General features: G+C 42.4%; 1 long non-coding RNA gene across 2 annotated transcripts; it reads right to left on the bottom strand.

Moving 5' to 3' along the window:
• Nucleotides 1–1,545: 1,545 nt before the first annotated feature.
• LOC142079326 (uncharacterized) lies at nt 1,546–16,138 on the bottom strand. 2 transcript variants are annotated; one of them, XR_012672613.1, is made up of 6 exons: nt 15,943–16,138; nt 13,920–14,142; nt 11,391–11,423; nt 10,120–10,266; nt 3,139–3,261; nt 1,546–1,652 (listed from the first exon to the last, which is right to left on the bottom strand). It is a non-coding gene; the product is annotated as an uncharacterized LOC142079326 (long non-coding RNA). The 2 variants fall into 2 exon arrangements; XR_012672612.1 differs by lacking the exons at nt 1,546–1,652; nt 3,139–3,261; nt 10,120–10,266; nt 11,391–11,423 and adding an exon at nt 12,228–12,374 and having other exon boundaries at nt 13,909–14,142.
• Nucleotides 16,139–16,184: the final 46 nt, after the last annotated feature.

The following is a 16,184-nucleotide window of genomic DNA, read 5'->3' on the forward strand; positions in this document are numbered from 1 at the left end:
CGTGGCAAGAACACACTCCCCCAGAGGTCACATAGGTAGGCAGGCCCCCTGGGCTGGGACACACAACAGAGTTGACCAGCAGTGCGGGCAGAGAGACATACCTTTCTTGGCTGTTAGAGACAGCCACAGCTTCTTCCCAGGCACATGGGACTGAGAGAAGCCACAGTGCTTATACCAATAGCACCAGTTCCCTATATGTCCTTGTTTCGGCTGAGATAGAGTTAATTTTCTTCCTAGTAGCTAGTATAGTGCTGTGTTTTGGATTTAGTCTGAGAATAATGTTGATAACACACTGACGTTTTAGTTGTTGCTAAGTGGTGCTTACACACAGTCAAGGACTTTTCAGTTTCTCATGCTCTATTGACTGAGAAGGCTGGAGATGCACAAGAAGTTGGGAGGGGGCACAGCCAGGACAGCTGACCCAAACTGGCCAAAGGGATATTCCATACCATATGATGTCATGCTCAGTATATCAACTAAGGGGAAGCTGGCCAGGGGACCACTGCTCGGGAGCTGGCTGGGCATCGGTTGGCGGGTGGTGCATTGTGCATCATTTATTTTGTATATTCTTTTATATTATTATTATTTTCCCTTCCTTTTCTGTCCTATTAAAGTGTCTTTATCTCAAGCCATGAATCTTCCCTTTTTTTTTTTCCCTGATTCTCTCCCTCATCCCACTGCAGGGGGGAGTAAGTGAACAGCTGTGTGGTGTTAGCTGCCTGCCGGTTAAACCATGACAGCAGGGAACTAGATGGTGAAGGCTAACATTGAGGTGTGGGAGGATTAAATTCTCTATTGCTTTATTAAATCCACATCTGCAACAGTATCTGATTCTTTCTCACTTAACTGTGAGAGAACTTGTCTGCTCTTCTGGACACTCTGGAAATGCTCGGAAATACTGGGTGACTGTCAGCACTCACTTATGTTGTCCCTCTGAAGCTGGCAGCTTACTAACAAAAGTGAGAGTAAGAAGCAGGGCTGGTCCTGTGTCCCAGCTGAGCCAGCTTGTCTGAATTGAAATCCCACCTCCAAACTGAGGAGTGAGATGGTTTCAGGTATCCAGAGGTAGTCACCACACCTCTGTAAACGCACAAGTAACACACACAGTCAAGACACTCCCTCAGGCACTTACAAACAGCTGGTGGTAAGGGCTGAAAGGCTGCCCCTAGTGGTATATGACAACCGTGTTCAGAGAAATGGTTCTCCACACACCAGATAGGTAGGACCTGCTGGAAACAAGATCTTTGTGTGTCTGGAAATATAGATCTGTGCAACAACTGGTAGAACAGGCTATTCTGGGCCTGTTCCTGCTTAATATGGTTGTGTACTCTGAAACCACTGAGAATGTATGCAGCTGCAGAGCTTTAACAATTCAGAGAAGTTTGAAACTCACACTAACCTAGGTTTGAAACACTCCAATCTAAAACATTCTGGACATTTAACATTCTTAAAAGCAGGGAGATTGGTAAATAGCAGAATTAGGATAAGTACTTGCAATATTAGATGATGTAATTACAGTACTCACACTGAAAGTAATGATCCACTTGGCAACACTGACATAGTATGCTGTAAGACTATAGATATCAGCATCATCTAGCTAGAAGACAGACATGTGAATATACATAGGTTTTCCATACCCCTTGCTTGGGCAACTGTTAATAAGAAGCAATAATGAGTAATCAGAATCATTGGATTTTTTCCTTAATCATTAGCAAAGTAATCAAACACACATCCCTTTCTGACATTTTAAAAGAGGACTTTAAGATTCAAAGATGAAAGGCGTTTTGCCTTTAACAGACAACATTTGTGCCTCATTTAGTTAAATGGTCTTTCAGGACGTCTCAATATACTCCTGGGATTTTGTTGTATGACCAAAGTAATGTTGTGTAATAAATACTACGAAAAACAACATGATAAGTTTGCCAAAAATGTTAACATTGATTTAAAAAATGCAGCGCTCTTATGGTAAAATGTAGTATTATTTGTGTAATATTATTTTAATGATTTTTGATTGATGGACATTTTGCAGATTATTCTAGATATTAGTATCTTGCTGGATTTTGTTATCCAGATCTGTAATAGTTGTTTTTTAATTTTTTTTTTATTTGTTTGTCATGGGGTAGTGACATTTATTGATTTATTCACTATGTGTCATTATTCAACTCTCTGAGGGATGCAGTGGATAATAAAGCTAGTTCACCAATTTGCCTTTTTAATTTCAAAAGACATATACATTTATTTGCTATTTTAAATGTACATGTTTGGTACAGGACAATTTCAACAGCATCTGAACATATTTGAGTAAGGAGGAAAATGGTAAAGAAATGATACTTCCTTAAAAGACCAGAAGAAACAATACCTTAGCATCTAGCTGACCTTTATTAAAATTTCTTCCATACTAGATACCAAAACCAAGTAAAAATTTAATCAAAACAATGTACCCAGTACTGTACGGTATGCAGTGTGGAATCTGCTCTTGCATAACTCACACATACGTGATTTTTTTCATGTGATTTATTTGTATTAACTCCACTAAGTTCAGCCCATGTAACTAAAGTATAAACTTTTGTATTTTTGGGGCTGTACATCTGACACACCTAGGTGAGGAACTGATTCCCCAGATAGGTTCCTCCATACTTCTGTTACCCGCAGGAGTGTCAGCGAGAGCCCCCTGGGTGACCTTTCAGCCGCCACTCACAGAGATCATCTGCATCATCTAGTGCCACTTGACACACCCTTGGGTATAAAAGATATCTGCAGCGGGCTGGCAGATACACCACAAGACTGATGATAGATCTCCACCTTTCTGAAGCAACAGCTCTTCAGGAGAGAGATACCACATAGCAACTAAAATGGTACTAGACAGCTATGTTTAAGCAGCTTATTTAGCTTTTTGCTTCTCTAGTTAGTGGGCACTTTATTCTTCTTCTCGAGACAGCAGTGTTCTGCATTAGCCTCAAAAGCCAACAGCTCTTTACACAAGAAGTTACCCATCAAGAACATGATGATATACATTATTCTCATTTTGATTGTTAAAAAGCATACGCATTAATTTTCTTTCACACAGCCTACAGTAACATCTTCATACAAGTAACATTTGGTAATACTGTTAATAAATGGAATGTCAAAGTACTTAACTCATTTCAGGCATGTGCTTCCACAACACATCACCACCAATTACTGCTCTCTTTACAGAATTCTAACTCCTTGATTTCTGTTTTTTCTCCAGCAATACAAATCATAATGAAACTTTGGGTGTGCCTACAAAGAAAACACACAGTATTAAACACTCACGTCAGTGTGATTACTTAGCCACGTACCAGTAAGCACGTGGAATGTTTTGACAAGAGTAAACTTAAAAGATTCCCCTTTCTTCTCAGAATTGCTCTACATGTCCAAAACACCCTACACAGCAAAATCAAGATGTGCCTGTAGCATAGGGAGGTATATGTGTGCTATCTTTAATCCAGTTAGCATAGTTACAAGTAGTGCTTGTAATACAAGATAGTGCTTGTAATACAAGTGCACAATACAAGAATTAGGAGTATCCTGTGAATCATATAACAGATGAAAAAAAAAACAGAGGAAGTTCTTTTTCATGTGACAGAAATCGTGGAAGATGATGCTGTTGGAGACAGCACATTATATAAAGCAGAATACAACCCATACAAAAATCTAGCAACACGCTCTGAACCATCTTCTTGTACGTTTTTTCAGCTTCCAGCAATCAGTGACCAAAGGGTTGAGATGGGGTTTGTATCTGTCCTGGTTTCGGCTGGGATAGGGTTAAATTTCTTCCTAGTGCTGTGTTTTGGATTCAGTATGAGGAGAATGTTGATAACACACTGATGTTTTCAGTTGTTGCTAAGTGCCCTCCTAGTCCAAGGACAGCTCCCGTGCCTACTGACTGAGCTGGGTACACAAGGTGGGAGGGAACATAATCAGGACAGCCAGCCCAGCTGGCTAATGGGGTATTCCATACTATGTGACGTCATGCTCAGTATATGAAGGGTAGGCGTGATCCAGGAAGTACCGATCGCTACTTGGTTATCGGTCAGCGCGGGTGGTGAGCAATTGCATTGTGCATCACTCATTTTGTATATTTTATCATTATCATTATTATTTTCCCTTTTTTTTCTGTTCTATTAAACTGTCTTTATCTCAACCCACGAGTTTCTCTCACTCTTACCCTTCCGATTCTCTCCCCGTCCCGCTGGGGGTGGGGGAGTGAGTGAGCGGCTGTGTGGTATTTGGCTGCCTGCCAGGTTAAACCACGACAGTATCTGGCTGCTATCTTCAATGTCAACCAACAGACACCTTCCATTACCCTGCCTACTCCCTTTTTCATAGTACTGGCTCCTCAGTCTCCAAGAGCATCCCATTCCACTATTTCTGTCACATGAAAAAGTACTTCCTTCTGATTTTTTTTTCATCTATGATTCACGGGGTGCTCCTAATTCATGTATTGTGAGCTTATGTGAATGCTTGCTTCTTGTTTACCTTTCCACACCATCCATTGCTTTAAAGATTCTTCTTGTGCTGCTTTCCATCGTCACTCTTCTAGGCCAAGAATTCTAACCCACTTAACTTCTCCACACATGGAAGCTATTCTCTACCTCTGAAAGTCTCTGCCACCCTTCCTTCAACTTTACCATTTTTCAAAATGGTATAAGCAAAACTCCATACAGGAGTAAGAATACTTCAGCCCAAATTAAAATGCTTTAATTTATTCCTGTTGTATACTTTTACTAGCCCAGGACTAAAACAAAAAGATGAATTCATGTAAGGTGCTCCAGGAATTAACTTGCAGCTACAGTACACATACAAAAAGAAAATGTAGTATCTCCCTGTTTATCTATAAATATTAGTATTCCCATAAGTTATGTAGTGATTAGCCTTTACTCGGCATAATGGTGTCATTTTTGTAACTGATTGTAAGGAAAAGCAAGAATAGCAAGCTATTCAGTGTTACACAGGATTTACTATACATAAAACCACAGATCTGCAACCAAAGACAAAAGTTCTGCTGAAATCAAGGTGCCAGACAAACCAAATACATTTAAAAACCTGAAAAAATATTCAATAACAATCCATTTGTATCGCCCAAAGCACAGAAAAAGGCAAGATGAAACCAAGTGCCTTACGTAGAAGAGCGAAGCGTATCCAAGCAACAGCATTAAGACTCAAAAGAAATAGGTCATGTGAAGAGTAGCACTAAATTTAGTAATCAAATGTATATTCAGCAGCAAAGATAAAGAAGGGTTAGTGAAATAACTTCAACATCAAGAAAAATGAAATAAATTAAAATATTCCTGATCAGAACATTTTCTGAAGCTGAGAGACATTTGAGGCAAAAGCTCTGCACTTGGTTGCAACAGTGCAACTGAAAAGAAATACCATGACAATTAATGGAGTTAAATTTGCATGAAACATAAAATAACCCAAAGCGGATTTTGGTCCAGTATTTCATTTTTGATCAGCTTTATCCCAGAAGCTTGATAAGAGCTCTAGTTGATCGGGTCTCTGTGCACATGCAGATGGAAGTCATGACGTGCTAAGAAGTTGGTACAAAAGTACAATGGCAAAACTTCTACTGACATCACAGGGTCTTGCAGGCAGCCATTAGGATTTGCTTTTGATCCTAATTAGGTCAATGACAAAACTCCCCTATATCACACAGAATCATACGCTTGATTTAATGAAAAGGTGTGACCACAGCTGCTGTTGGCATCCCATCTGGATCTAGTCACTTCAGCTGAAGAACTTGTTCACCAAGGAGCTTACCTGGAGGTGTGAGTGACAGCTAACTGCCTTGAGGTGCAGATGTGGTAACACTGAAAGAATAACTCTGTTCCACAACCAGTTACAAAAAAAATTATACTCTCTTTCTCCCCGAAGGATTTTTACTCCATTTCAGAGACTGTCTTGTTATATCCTTGAACACTCATGGATGGCATTTGTTGTAATAGCAGAGTTTCTGCCACTTCAGATGCACCAACTCTGCCGTTCACAGGAGCCATTTCCTCCACTGCTGAACCGCAGGTTTTCCCACCTTTTGACAAGCTCCGAACTTCATGAGCACTCCCTGCCCAACACAGAGGCAGATCATGCAGCTGTGATAGATAGTAGCTGTGGGACAGCTGAATTAGGACCTCAGCTGGAACTAAGAGACTCACAGCATCCAGAAAAGGAAAGGGCTGCCTCCATGAGCAGCAGGGTCACTCGTCCCTTCCTCCTACTTAGCTCAAGACTCAGCAGGAGCGGTGCTCCGGGGGTCCCTGCCTCTCACAGCAACAGTTCAGCACCATTCTGTTGCTGTAGGAAGCAGCAGTTCCAAAACCAGCTCTCTCCTGAAGTCCTGCGGGAAATACCAGTGGGAGAAAGAGCCCTTTTCCCTCAGAAGTGATAGCATATTTTCATCCAGAAGGAAAAAAGACACAAATGCAGCATACATGCTGCCATATACCGCAGCACGTTGAACACTAAGATTACATCACCCTTTGCTGGGTAAAAAACTGGCTGGACGGCCGAGCCCAGAGAGTTGTGGTGAACGGAGTTAAATCCAGTTGGCGGCTGGTCACAAGAGGTGTTCCCCAGGGCTCAGTTTTGGGGCCGGTCTTGTTCAATATCTTTATCAATGATCTGGACGAGGGGATCGAGTGCTCCCTCAGTAAGTTTGCAGATGACACCAGGTTGGGTGGGAGCGTTGATCTGCTCGAGAGTAGGAAGGCTCTGCAGAGGGACCTGGACAGGCTGGATCGATGGGCTGAGGCCACCTGCATGAGGTTCAACAAGGCCAAGTGCCGGGTCCTGCACTTCAGTCACAACAACCCCAGGCAACGCTACAGGCTTGGGGAAGAGTGGCTGGAAAGCTGCCCAGAGGAAAAGGACCTGGGGGTGCTGGTTGACAGCCGGCTGAACATGAGACAGCAGTGTGCCCAGGTGGCCAAGAAGGCCAATGGCATCCTGGCCTGTACCAGAAATAGTGTGGCCAGCAGGAGTAGTGGGGTGATCGTGCCCCCGTACTAGGCACTGGTGAGGCCACACCTCGAATCCTGTGTTCAGTTTCGGGCCCCTCACTACAAGAAGGACATGGAGGTGCTGGAGCGTGTCCAGACAAGGGCAACGAAGCTGGTGAAGGGCCTGGAGCACAAATCTTAGGAGGAGCAGCTGAGGGAAGTGGGGTTGTTTAGCCTGGGGAAGAGGAGGCTGAGGGGACACCTCATCGCGCTCTACAACTACCTGAAAGGAGGTTGTAGCGAGGTGGGTGTTGGTCTCTTCTGCCAAGTAACTGGCGATAGGATGAGAGGAAATGGCCTCAAGTTGCGCCAAGGGAGGTTTAGATTGGAGATTAGGAAAAAATTCTTTACTGAAAGAGTGGTCAGGCCTTGGAACAGGCTGCCCAGGGAAGTGGTTGAGTCACCATCCCTGGAAGTATTTAAAAGACGTGTAGATGTGGCGCTTAGGGACATGGTGTAGTGGGCATGGTTGTGTTGAGTTGATGGTTGGACTCAATGATCTTAGAGGTCTTTTCCAACCTTAATGATTCTATGATTCTATAAATACATATTTAATTTTTAATATAAGCTCATGCTGTAGATTTGCTGTCTCCAGGATTAGCTATTGACTTTGCTCTGTGGGCACTGCTGAAAATAGTGGGCAGAACAGAATTATCTAATCATGCTAAATTTGCCTTTCTTTATCAATAACTGACACAGTAAAAAACACTGGCTGAAATCCGGACAAGCATTACAAGGCTGGAGTAGGAACCAAGATATATGGTATAAAGAGCAGCACTGTGGTTTGAATGCAAATGCAAAGGTTGAGAATTGTTTGGAATGACAGTGCGTATTTGTGTGTCATCAGCACCCAGCAAGCAAACAGAAAAAAAGCAACAGGGAGCAAGAGAAGCAACAGTTGAATGCCACCACGAGAAAGTCAAAAGAACAAACTGTAAGCAGACAATCTGCCTCATGTTGTTTGATTCTTCCTCTTTTCAGGGAAATAGGACTTTGTAAATAAAAACAGTGCACCACAGACATAACTGGATTCTCTGTCACTGCGTTCCCTTATTTAAAAAAAAACTCACAAAGCTGAATCTGGCCAACAACAGAGGCTACAAAGCAGAAAAAAAACAAAGTACTTTTAAACTAAGTTTAAGCAGTTACTTATCTTGACATTGCCTTACAAAAGTGATCTCGATGTTAAAAAGCCCAAACTCCAAGGAGAGAAGTATTTTCCACTCTACTACTACTTACTGCTACTATTTTCTACCAGCTAGAATCAGTACAAATAACAAATACTTCTTTTTGCCTTATTGAGCCCTAATGATTTATTATCAAAAGAGAACAAAAGAAGAACAATTTATCTTAAAGAAACAACAATTAAAAATTGTAACCAAACATGTTTACTAACTCTAAATATTGCTTTCAATATTCTCTTCACACATGTAACACAAAATATTTTACTAGTAAAGGTAATTATTCTTTACTCATGTTATATACATAAATAACTGGGACTCAACGTGGCTGGAAAACTATCAGTTATTTTTATGAATCTGGTTGAAAACATTAAGAATTTATTCTTTTATTTCAAGTATAGAGAAGTATTAAAAATCGTATTTTTAACAAAAAAAAGCCTGCAGTAAATTATTTCTCAAGAGTAATGACTGGAAATTCTCAGGTTCAGAGCTTACCAGATATGAAATACAATGCCCACAAGACACTTTCTGTATTTACCCATGGCAGATATTTGGAGATTGTTGACCAGTTGTGTATTACAACATAAGTTTTAAGGTTAAAAAAAGAGATGTAGTTTTACGTAAAAAGAACAGTCCAAAACATTGCACAAGGATGAAATCAGGATTACACCAGAGAAGTTGCACTGTGTTTCATACGTAAATTAACTTAAGTAGGAGCAGGATTATGAGGAGGATTTTTTGGGGTTGAAACCTTCAACTAGTATGAAGTGGACTGGCACGGATTCCAGGACAGGATCTGCTTTTTACCAAGGCCTCCAGTGATAGGACAAGGGGCAATAGTTTTAAACTGAAAGAGGGCAGATTTAGATTGGCTATAAGGAAGAAATTTTTTACGATGAGGCTGGTGAGACACTGGAACAGCTTGCTCAGAGCAGCTGTGGATGCCCCATCATTGGAAGTGTTCAAGGTCAGGCTGGACGGGGCTTGGAGCAACCTGATGTAGTGAAAGATGTCTCTGCCCAGGGCAGTTCTGCCCATGGAACTACATGATCTTTGAAGGTCCCTTCCAACCCAAACCATTCTATTATTCTATGATTCCTGCCCACCCCAGTCTATTCTGCAGCCACAGCTGGCCTTGATGACCTTAGCAACAATATAAACATAGGGCTGAGGTGTCCTCAGAAAGTCATATTCACAGCTGCCCTGCCTCCAGGCAGCTCCACTACACCTACTAAATTTCTGTTTATGGAGGATAAAATATGTATGTAGCCTGTTCTTAAAGACCCCAATGACAGACCCTGACCATACCACTGGCAATCTTTTTCTTCCAGTACCGCTACCCTTGAAGAACATTTGTCCTAATGTTTAACCTAAAATAACCTGGTTGCAATTTCTGCCCATGGTGGACATAGAAAACTGGTTATTTCCACCTCACCGGTAACTTCTCACAGATTTGTGGACTGTTGTCATTCTCCTACTCATCCTATTCTTCCCTAATTAACCAATCTGAAATAATTAGTATTTCCTCTTGGCCCCTTGACATTCTGGTTGCTCTCGAGGTGGTCCACATCCTTCTTCACATGCAACATCCAAAACTAGCTTTACAACTGCTAAGCAAAGCAGAATTCCTTGCCAAGTCTTGCAAACTCTAATCCTCATAATACATCCCAGCAGAACGCTTATCTTTTTTTGCAATAACAAGCCATGGTTGACTCACACCCAGTCTGTGACCACTCAAAGCCTGAATTACTATTGTACAAAACTGCTACCTAACCAGTTTTCCCTACAAGCTCATTATTCCTGCCTAGGTCTGTTTTGGTTGACTAGCTTCCCATTTTTTTCATATTTCTAATTGAAGATAATTTTTTATTCTGTCCCTATCCTCCAGCATACTTACTCCTTCCCAGTCTGATACATACGTGAATTCAATAAGCATTTTCCTTTCTATAAGAATTCCTCAGGTCACCAGATTCTGGATCTGTGCAATCCAACTTGATACACATTTCCATTTTGATGGAGTACCATCCTGTTACTCTTGTTTTCCAACAAGCTTTGCACGCACCTAGCTGTGGATCAAAGTAGAACACACTTTATTCATTTGCTTATGGGAATCACAGGAAAAGTTACCTGAAAATCAAGACATATCACATTTATAGCTCTTCTCTATCCACAAGATATGTCATCCTTTTGTAAAGGCAATTAGATTTCTGAGACATGATTTCTTGCTGATGGTTACTCATCCTTAAGTTATTTTATATTTATTTGTTTCACTATTTTTCTAGAAATCCAAATTAATCTAATTAATCCGTAATTTCATACCTCCTCTTTTTTCTCCTCCCTCCCCTCCACTATGCTAGTCACTTTACAGCCTCCCTCTATCCTACCTAACATCCATAACTTCTCAAAGACATTGATTATTGACACTGAGATTCTGTTAGCAAGATCTTTAAATACGCTAGGACAATGAGGTCAATTTGAAAATACCTGACTTAAGTACTCTACCCTTTTCTTAACTGAGGCTAATGCATTAGTTTCCATATTTTACTGATCTTTTGTAGTGAAGTCTAGAAGGTACTGCCTTCCTGACACCTTTTAGTTTTCTCACTTTACCGTTAGAGAACCCTTTCTACCTCATACAATTAGTGGGCTTCTAGGGTGATGTGGGTTTTTTTATTTTGCTTGCTAGTTGCATTTCATTTCTTGTGCCTTTTTAATTTTGTTCCTACATGCTTGTTATACTTTTATTCTCAGCCCTAATAGCCTAACCTGCTGTCTCCTTCCCTATAGGTTTGTTTCCTGAGTTTGAGTGATTTAGCCAAGCTGGTTTCCTAACTATAGTTGCTGACTTCACTTCACAATGAAAACCTGTGTTTGTGCTCTTAATATTAGCAATTCCTGTGAATTCACTCTTTCTTTTCCATTTACCTGTTGGACAAGCTTCCCAGAGCACCCCTGCCTTCCTCTTCTCCAAGTTCATTGAAGGCTGCCTTCCTGAATTTCACGGGGTTCATGTTGATCCTACTCCTCGTTCTGGTCCTGCAGATCACTAACTCGCTCTGCTATTTCATAGACAGTCTCATCTAATGTTCACCCTGACCTTTTCAGCTAGTTCTTTCTTATTGGTTGTAATCAAAACTAGAATAGTCTCATTGCTCTGCGTGGACTTCTCCAGAAAGACTGGAAGGCTCACCTGTCTCCAGCTTGTGTATATTCACATTCACAGCTAAGGAAGAGAAAACAGAAGGTTGTGGCACAGGGACACTGCTTAGATTACACGCCCCGTCTCATGCAGCTGAATGTCTCATGACAGGGTTCTCAAAGCTGGCACATATGACCCAGGCAGACACAGTCACAGTACCCTTGATGGGAGCACCCTTCCACCCACCTGAAAACATGAGACCTTGTCTCTCCCCAGCCACTCCTGTATCCAGGAGGGAATTTCAGGTTAATCACAGGTGAGTCATGTACTCTAGAATAGCAGAGTATGACAAGATGGAAGTTCTGGCTAGCAACACAACGTGACACGGCCTCAGCTGTTGTTGATACTGATATATCAATAAAGATGTATGTAGGCACCCCTCTTTGCAGTTCCCTCGCTTCTTGGAGCGCTTAAACTTCTCTTGGCCTCCCCGTAGCTGACTCTTGCACACAGTTACACAACTTCCTACCACAACTGCTGTGGGCGCGGTTTCAAAATGGTGCTATAGGGGCTCTGAAAGCAAACCCACTCTGCGATGTTGTAAACAGCAACACAGTCAGGACTGCTATTTACTTTGCTTGCATGACATGATCCTGGTGAAGTAACCAGCAAAACTTTTCTTACCACTTTCCTCAACTGCACCTCTTTTGTTCAACTCCAAGAGACTCATTTGCCCCACCCATTCATTTGAGGACCATCCCCTCACAGTCATGGCCACAGTCTAACAGGTTTCCCAGTCCACAGACAGCCTGCTCCCAGAGCAGGATCAGACATGAGTCTTGGAAGGAGCACAAGAAAGCTTGCCCTTGCACAGCAAAAAAGTGAAAGGACAAGAGGCTGAGCCAGATTGTTTCCCTATGCAGGCACAAGGACCATAGCAGAACACTAACCTTGCTTCAAGAAGCGCCTCCCGTATCACCAACATCCCTCACAGCTTCCAGGACTTTGGGTATCTGTAGAAATAGCCTCCTTATGCTCACCAGAGGCAGAAACATGTTGGTTGGAAAATGCTGGCAAAATTCATGTGAACAAGGACCTCCAAGTAGTTGAACACTTCCTGGTCAACCTATACTGATTTTAAACTTCTTTCCCACACCCAGATATGTCTAGGAAACAGGATAACATGCAGCAGTCACACTAGGAACGTAACAAGCATGCTGCCATTGGTCTCAAACTGCCACTCCAGTTTGCAGGGGAGCACTGTTACAGTCTACAAAGCAGTAAGATAAAAAGTTGAACAAGCTGCCTGCAGGCTGCAGTGCCCCTGTAGATCACTGGGGTCTAAGAGTGCCCAGCAATATGAATCTCCAGGCTCTACCAAAGACTGACTTTGGTTATTACTTTTCTTTTCTTCACTGACTTATCCAAGGCTGAAACATCTAGCTGCCAGACTGCCATAATACTGAGGTCCAGAACCAGGCAGCAGAGGCTCAGCTGATGTCAGGATTCCTCCCCCACCTCAGCAACACCAAGAGCTCTTCCCAGAGAAACACAGATGACAGGACTCTGGACAGACTTCCTCATTTACACATCCTGAGAACTGTGTAAATCTGCAGTCCTCTGGCCCTATTTGGGCTTCTGCTCAGGCTTAGCCACAGCTAGCTCCAACACCTGCAGCTCCAGTCCCTGAGGCAGTTGACAAACATAAGGCTTCTCCCTTGAAGAAGCGTGGCAGATAAGCTAAGTCCTCCAGTGACAGCAAGGCATGTGATAGGAGCTCCCAGGGACATCCTATGATGGCTTCAAGGTCCTCTTACCATCATGAACAGGTTAATTTGCAGAAACCAATCAGTTTTGTTCTGCTTCTTCCTTGTTAACCTGAGTCCCCGCAAAATGTCAAAATAAGGTGACTCTCCTTTTCAACCTGGGCTACCTGGGATGCAAGGTTCAAATTTTCAGCTGGAAGTTATGCCTGAACTAAAACATGGAGAACATGTGGAATAGACACTCAGGAAAAGGATCTATGGGAGCAAGAAATAAAGGGCCTGCACAGGCTGTATGGTAGTCACCTACATGCTTGCTGAAACACCACAAAGATGCAACTGATGTGAGCCCCTTCGTTCGTGAGCTGGGGTGCCATCTTAGCTTTTGCTACCAAATCAGAATAAGCATAGTACACGATGTTCCTTTCATCAAGCTGCCGGTTTTATCACTTTCGTATAAATAACAAGCATAAATAACCTTTTCCCCTCAGTCCGTACATACGCAACCTGGTCAGCCTTCTCTATGGTTTTTGCTCAGACCGATTTTAGGAAGCCATTTGTGATGCAGTTTGGAGAATTAGCTTACTAATGGGTCATTACAAAAAATGTGGGTGATAAACACTATTGCTCTCTTTTCATGCTTCATTAAGTCACAAGTTCTAGCTGACAAGTAGCTACTTCTGTTGGATTGAAAGTAGGATCACAAGCGTAATACATACAATATAGAAATTTGTGTATTTGAAGAGTATTGACATAGACAATTGTACAACCCCAAATCTTAAACAGCTGAGAACAATGATCCTTACTGTGAACTGACCTCTAACATAGATAGGCTCAAAGTTATTATGTGAAATCCAGAGTAAGCAAGATGGCTTTGACACTCAAACTTCTGTAATGTCATCTGAAGTCTTTTCTCTAGCATGGAGATTGATTTTTTTAATCTCAGTCGAGGACAAGGAGGATTTGTGAAGTCAGCTGGATTGCATTTCTTCTCCCAGCAAAGGGAACTTGTTTTTTCTTATGATGAAAAGATGTTTGCCCTAAAAAAAAGTATAACAAAAGAAGCTGTAAGGATAACAACAAAGTGAGCAGACATCTGGTGGTTTTTAAAAATTTTTTTTTATTGCTGTGGGAAAGTCTCTCTATTTTAACCTTATCTATGTTAGACGATGGGATCTGAAAATAAAATTCTGGCTTATAATAACCTCTTATTAAAGAGAAAGACATTAAACTAGTTCAATAAAGAGGGCCAGCTGCAAGTCCCACTAAAAATCAACATAGAGAAGCGAGAGACTAGACAGCGGCAGGGACCATTCCCTTAGAGTCAGAGACATTTTCAGTGTCCAGAAAATTCTCTGAAATACAAAAATGGAAAAACTCATCTGAACTATTTGCCTCTCGTTACGATACAGCTGTCCTTCATTCATTTACACCGCAACATCAGCCAACTGATGCATGACCCTCTTTTTTCTAACAGCATCATTGCAGTCATTTCTTCACGCGCAGAAATACAGCTGATTTATCGACATAATCAAATCAGCTCTAAAGAAACTGAGTCATTTCTATCAAAGGCTGAGAAAGTAAGAGAAAGAAGGGCTGCTAAGTGGGAGTGGGCTACTTGTACATCTACATTCTTAAACAAGTGTAACCAATTAGTGCTTGTGTGAGCACCACTGAAATAAAATCACAGAGATAACTGTGAACACTTGCATGTTCCAGGAGTAGGGTGTAAATCTTGCTTACGAGGTTTTAAACTTACTATTCCACTGAAATTAAGAAGAAAAAAATCATAGCATTAGAATAGCAATAGAGCTATTGTTTCAGGCTGTTTGCAAATTCTAGAGAGCATCATTGCAAACGTGTGCCAGTGATCATATACTTCTGCACTCACAGATATTCACATTTTCGGTAAATAAAATCTTTCTGAGCAATAATAAAAAATAAATACACTCTACAGAGAAAAATGTCAGATTGCCAAACCATTGTGACACAGGCAAACAAACTTTAGCTGAGATTGTGTAATCTCAACAATCACTGTTGTTAAAATTGCAGAATGGTTTTAGCTGGGAATAATTTCAGCTATTACCAAATTAACCTTACGCCTTTTATCAAAGGATTTCAGTAAACCAAAAGAAACAGTAATCAATCTTCCATCTGTTTTGCTAAAGTGCTTCAGCTCAGTGGCAAAATTCAGAAGAAATGCAACTTCTCGTCACTCCTTCCACTCACTGCACCTTGCTTGATTTCAATTAAGGTTTGTTGATTGTTCAATACGAATGCAGTTCTTGCACAGCTGAATAATAAGGCAACCTGTATCGTGAGGCTAAATGCTGTCTAAAACAAGCACATCCCTTTCCCCCAGCATTCTCCTCCCCATAAGCATGGCTGCACTTAAGTCTTTCAAAACGCTTGAAAATGAAAATCGCAATAGGCGTTCTACTCGTAATCGTCTTAGGAACAGATAATATTTAAGTTACATCCAGAGCTCCTAAGTTGCTTCGTGTATGTAAAAACAAACACAAACTACCAAACTGAAAACCTAGTTCTGGCTACCATTGTTGCTAAGCTGGCGAATGATCTGTTTGTGGAGGGGCTGGCACTTTTGTTTGGGTTCTGCTACCTCTCCTGCTTCGCCTGTCAGCTGTGGGCTGGCGCGGAGGCTTTGCTACCTCTGCGATGTAACTGCCTGGTGTTCAGTCCCCCGGCCGTTAGGCTGCACGTCACAGAGCGGGAAGCACAGTGGCTCAGTCGATACGCACACGCGTCCTGCCCCAGACGCCAGGTTGGCAGGGCAGAGGCGCTCCCGAGGACGACGCAGCTGACCACAACAGAGCACTAACCCCGACACGGCTTCACCGCTGCCTGCCCGCGAAGTCGCAGCCCTTCTTCACGGGCGGGCGCTCCCGGCCTGCGCTGCCACCTCGGGATCAGGCGGGGGGACACGCGGCCTACACGCGGGATCCCGGGAGCCTTGCTGCAGCAAGGGAAGCGCCCGGGGTCCCCTCCCCTCCCCTCCCCTCTCAGGGGGACCCTGACCCGCGCGACACGACGCCGCGGCAGGCGGCCCCCTCCCCGTCCCCTC

Source organism: Calonectris borealis, chromosome 2 (assembly GCF_964195595.1).
Source record: "Calonectris borealis chromosome 2, bCalBor7.hap1.2, whole genome shotgun sequence".
Taxonomy (NCBI): Eukaryota; Metazoa; Chordata; class Aves; order Procellariiformes; family Procellariidae; genus Calonectris; species Calonectris borealis.